Here is a 6186-nt window from a genome sequence, read left to right as displayed (position 1 = left end):
GGGAAATTCAATAATCCTAGATGTACAGGCGTTTACATACTAATTTTGTCTCCTCTTCAGCTTTTCTCATAAGCCGCCTCTCTCATTCATTGGGGCTTCTGAACTTGTTATGTGATTACTAATTTAGAAGCCTCAAAAAAATTTAGGAGCGGCTTATTTTTTAAGCTGGGAAGAGGCAACTTATTTTTTAAGCTGCCCAAAAAAACTGGCCCGCGGGAAATTCAATAATCCTACATACATGTGTTTACGGATGTTTTGCAAAACTTTCCAACTAATTCTTTCTCCCCCACTGAATTTCATGGGGGTGGGGCCAATCCCTCTCCCTACACTTCTACGTCAGCCTGTACGTTAAATCCGTATGCAACCTCCCCGTACATGTAGCATTACTCTTACTAATTTTCTTTTTGAAAAGGAGGTTATCCCTCGGCCTCTGCATCCGAAAGATGCATGCGGCCATATTATTAAACAAGTTCAGCAAAACACAAAGTCTGTAATCCAGAGTACAGCTCACAAAGGGAGTACAAATAAAAAAGGCTAAGCAAATAAATCAAAGCCACAACCGGCTGGATGAGACTACATTAAGGACCTATCCTATTATGCGATCGCCATCCAAACCGGTTGAAGGTAGCCCATGCATGCTACCATCTTTCATCGGTTGCACTCAGTAGCCAAATGCCCTCTGGAGCCCATAGGAGCGAGTAGCAACCACGTACAGATCCATGCCGTAGTTCTGAAAATAACTTGCAAGAAGTTTAAAATATGCAATCTCTTAAAAATCATATCATTCTTGCAGTTCCATATAGCCCAGAGAAGTGCGCATATTCCAATCCGAATACTTGACGCAACCTCAGGTTGTACCCCATTTAACCACGTCCCAAACAGCGCATCTATGCTATCCGGCGGCGTGATGTTAAATGCTATATGAATAGATCGCCAAAGTAACTTCGCTAAAGGACAATCAATAAATAAATATTGGATTGTTTCATCATGAACACAAAAACAACATCGTGGACTTTTGACCCATCGTCGCTTTAGTAAGTTATCTTTGGTAAGAATCACCTGTTTGTGGACAAACCACGTGAAAATTTTTATGCGTAAGGGAACCTTTACTTTCCAAATGTGTATCGATCGTGTGATTGGGCCAGAATTACTCTTACTAATTTGAGCAAGGTTTTTTTTGCGGGAAACTAATTTGAGCAATGTGCTATTACTAACTTGTGCAATGGTATTCTTACGTACTGGTTGCACAAAAATCTTGCGAACTAGTTCAAATTGCTGGCAGTTATTCCCTCTTTTTCTCCAGACGGTTATTGTCTCTCTCACAGTACGTAAGTTTTGCGTAGAAGTTATGCGTGCGAATAACATTTCTGCATGAGTAAACCTTGTCTCTTTACTTTTCTCCCAACTGGGTGAGGGTGGCTTGCGTTGGGCCGAACACGATACTATACGGTTATGTCGATTTTTTCACGTAAAGTTGAAAAATAGAAACAGCAAGCAAAAGACGCTGCTCGTAAATTTGTGGCCAGGTTCAAATTCAAATCCAATTAATGGGGACACGCACGTATCCAGTTCTTGCTTGGACAGTAGGCACTAGGCAGGTTGGTGCTGTACGTGGCTTGGAGGCTTCAACGAAGGATTACTTACTTGGCCATGCATGTTACTTCCCCCTAGCTAGCAAGCCACACCATCTTTTGCTCTTGCACTAAGAATCCTTCTGCCATCTCAGTCAGTAATCTCTGGGTCATGCATGGGATGCACGGGTGCAGGAATGACGTGACGATCGACATAGCTGGTAGGCCGCCGTCCAAGCAAAGGAGCAACGTGAGCGAGCAAGCAAAGAGAAGATGCCAGGCGGGTGAAGCGCGAGCACCTTACCTCACGCAACAACCACCAGATGGATCTATATAGATGTTTCTCCGTCCGTCGGGAATCGCATACACAGCAGATACACGGGCTCACTCCAGAGCTAGCAAGTACCCAATCGATCGGCCGAGATGAGGGGTGCGGCAGCAGCGAGGCGCGACGGCGAGCGGCGGAGCTTTCGGTGGGCGATCCTGGCGGTGGTGATGCTGCTCCTTGCCGTCGGCGCCCTCTACGGCGCCGTGATGTACAAGACGCAGCTGCGGCTGCAGGTGTGCGACGCCAAGCTGATGGGCGGGCCGGTGGTGTACGACCCCCTCACCCTCAACACCACCCTCCAAGGCCTGAGCATCAACGTCACCCTCTGCTGGAAATGATGCCTACATGTGAAATACATGCACGTATTAATTGTTGTATATACCATATATATCTGTGTGCCGTTGGTGTATATATCTGTTCGTCCAATTATATATGCCGGTTAATTAAACGGTCGTCGTTGCTGCCTAAATGTGTACGCAGATTTACTTCACCATTGTAAGAACCCTGACATATATGTGTACGTAGATTTACTTCACCGTTGATGCCTAAAGATGATGTTTCCTAATTTTAAGGCAATATGTCATCACGTTTAGTCTAGGCCTTTAGTCAAAAGAAATGGATGGCTCTGATAGTTTGGGGCCATCTTAAAACTTCGCGGAACCTAAAGATTTAACACATTAGCAATCTGAACAAGAATGAACCAAGACCTAAATATTAGCACACGTTAAAGAAGTTGGTTCCATATATGCTTGCCGATACATACCAATTGCTTACATTTTTTTTTTGCGAGGAACTACATTTGTTTTTCGAATAAGCCCCCCCTCCCCCAACCCCCTCTTCGCAATGTTCATTTCTGTAAACTGATAAGACAACACAACCACCGTGTGTTCATCAAGATCAGATCTCGACAGCATCCCACAAACTCTACCAAACTACATATCAAAGCATCCCACAAACTCAACCAAACTACATATCAAATCCCCACACCATCGAATAAACCAAATCTTATTATAAGGGCGATATACCTTACAACCTTCAGCATATTGTATAAAGATTTGACTAAAAAGTTACGAGAACCTTCCATATACATTTATCCCTCTCCTCATTTAAAACCACACATCCTTGCAAAGCATGTAACCTAAGCCAACTATCTGACAAAAAGCATCTCAAAGTTCTCCTAAACTTAATACTATGACACGTGGTGTTTGCTATTGATGATGGATTGTGTATATTGGATTTTTTTTCTCGATGAACCAAGCATGAGTTACATTGTCTCTTTTTGTCACAGAATGAGAGACTTATGGATGTTCTACAAATAGATTTATGGTTAATTAATTACTAAGGCTGCTAATAACTGACAACATATAGGACCGCCTATACACTGGGAGGAGGGGGGGGGGGTGGCATTTGCGAACATTGTAGATGGCAAGTTTAGTTGTATTGGCCACGAACTTTTTCGTGCAAATACTCCGAATCAGCCAGTTTGAAAATTTGATCAAATATGGAAGAAACCTGAGACGGGTTGTGTGAAAATTAATGTAGATGCGTCATTTCATGCGGAGACCTTGGCAGGAGCTTGCGGAGCTGTGGCGAGAGATGATTGGGGTAATTTTATCGCAGCGGCAACCTGGCCTTTGGTTCATGTAGCATCTGTGGTTTCGAAGGAGATAAGGGCTATTCGGTATGGACTTATTCTGGCTTCAAATTTCGGGTGCTCCAATATAATCATTGAATTAGATAGTTTAAATGCATTGCAGGCAGTTTCAGATCTTGATACTTACATGGCCCCGATGTGCCAATCATCACCGAAACTAGTCTGTTGGCGATGGACTTTTCAAATGTCAGCTTTGTTCATTGCGGAAAGGAAACCAATCTTGTTGCTGATTGTTTAGCAAAGCACTGCTTTAGTCTTGGTTTATCTGAATTTTGGGACTCCAATCCCCTTGACTTTATTTTTTCACATATTGTAAATGACATGGCTATTATATGAGGAATAAAGTTATTTACGTTCAAAAAAAAAGTTGCCAAAACAAAACGTTCGCTCGCCATCCTCCTCCCAGTTGACATTCTCCAGTTTTCATTACCATGAAATTCAATTTTGTAGATTGTACATGAGGGTTAGCAAAACCGATAGATTATAGGTGCACGTTCACGCTTTAGAAATCCCGCAGATTACATATATCGACTTAATGTCAATAATAATGAACATGGTCTCGTCATGGGGTGACCTGCAGTATACCGAACTACTAGTAGATACCATACGGATATCTCTTTCCAAGTAGAGTTGAGAAATACGTACTACAGTACAACTGAAACACCAAGCAAAAGACGTGGCCTGTAAATTTGTGCCCACCGATCGTACGCAAAAAAGAATATACTACAACAACTGAAACACAATCTGAGTTCAAAATCCAAATGGTGATGCTGACATGTTGTAGTACTGATGCACTTGTACGTATCCAGTTCGCTTGAAGAGTACGCAGGTTGGAAGTACTGTAGGTGGCCAGTTCTTTGCTTGAAGATTACATATATCCACAGCTACTCTAGCTAAGTACCCAGCCGATCGAGTCGAGATGGGGAGGCGTGACGGCGTGGCGCGGCGGCGGAGCTGTTGGTGGGCGATCCTGGCGGTGGCGGCGCTGCTCCTCGCCCTCTATGGCGCCCTCTACGTCGTCGCCGGGATGTACAGCCAGCCGCGGCTGCAGGTGTGCGACGCCAAGGTGCAGGGCGGGCGGATGGTGTACGATCCCCTCACCGGCAACGCCACCCTCCAGGGCGTGCGCGTCAGCCTCCACCTCTGCTGGAAATGATGCATCTATGCATTCATGGGTCCAACTGCATCAATATTCTCTGCTTGATCATTTTCGTCTAATCTTAGTCCACATACATACCTATGTATTGAAATAGTTGGAGTATATGCGCGCCGTGAAATAGTTGTGGAACTTAATCTCTGTAGATTCATCACTTCACCATTGTACAAACTCTGACATATAAAGTACTATACTAGTCGTGATCATGTTTTCTGGAACTGCTGCTACTTCACGGCATTAACATTTTTCTTTCTGTTATTAAGCTGGAGTTAACAGCAGCAAGTAGGAGTCTATGTGTAATCATTTCCAAATATATACATAGATAACAGCAGGTAAAATGTATTTATACGTGAATTTTCTCTCCAGCATGCAGGCGTACTGCACAATAATCTAAAGATTAAATAAGCACATTAAAATGAACCCAGACCTAGGGATCAACACGTACACGTTAAAGATGCTGATTCCATATGCTGGTCGATGATACATCACACTTGCCACATTCATCATGTCACGGCTACTACATACAGAGAGTGAAATATCCAGAGCATTCGTGATTCAGAGCAAATGCTAATTAGTTCAGCACGGCAAACCGTATGTCCTCTCTATCAATGACTCGAGCATCGGTGCAAGCCATATACTGCAGTATCAGTCTTCGAGCTTGCGGCGCGTGCGCGCGCGGAACTGTTGCTCGGTTTCGTCCCAGAACTGGTCTGTCCCGAAGGCAGCCCCACCGCCCTCCTTGTTGCGCTTGTCGACATCCTGGGCGCATTTCTTGTACTTGTCATAGAGCCACGCCTTCCTCCACTCCTTGTGCTTGTACTTAGCGCCGTGCTCGATCATCCACAGCTCCTCGAACCTCCACTTCATGGCATCCTCCTTCAAGGCCTTCTCGGCAGCAAACTCATCTATGGCTGCAATTGATTATGAGCAGGAGGGAAGAAACACTCATTCATCTGCCGGTTAACCAGGGGACAACAGCTAGCGATGCCAAACGTATATACGGAGATCCAAGGCCAGCAGACTAATGCCGTACCTGCTGGCCCCACTGGAAATTTGAGAACATAATTTACTCCACTCAAGGCAAGGTAGGCATCCAAGATCTTTTTCCTGCAAATGATGAGAACTTGAGTAAATTGGAAACTAGCTAGAAGCACAACAGTATTGTGTCATTGCTGTTTTTGCTGACATCTTAACAAATTTGTACTAGCTTATCTTATTGTAACTGAAATTAACATCCTTTTTTGGTGAGGAGCCGCATGCAGTGCAAAATGCAGAGCAGCTATTCGCCATATACGGGCCTCCACTATTGCTGATTGTCAAGGGTGGCACTTAATTAGATTGATACTAGTTAGAAGAGACTGACGGGAACACGCTAGAGCCATTTTTAAAATGGCATTACAAATTTGTTCAAATGACCGGCAGGTATATCTGTTGAGGCTATATATGTTGTTCAATGATTGGATTTGAGATCTCAACG

This window comes from Triticum aestivum, chromosome 4D (assembly GCF_018294505.1).
Source record: "Triticum aestivum cultivar Chinese Spring chromosome 4D, IWGSC CS RefSeq v2.1, whole genome shotgun sequence".
In the NCBI taxonomy this organism is placed as follows: Eukaryota; Viridiplantae; Streptophyta; class Magnoliopsida; order Poales; family Poaceae; genus Triticum; species Triticum aestivum.
This window is presented reverse-complemented; position numbering follows the sequence as displayed.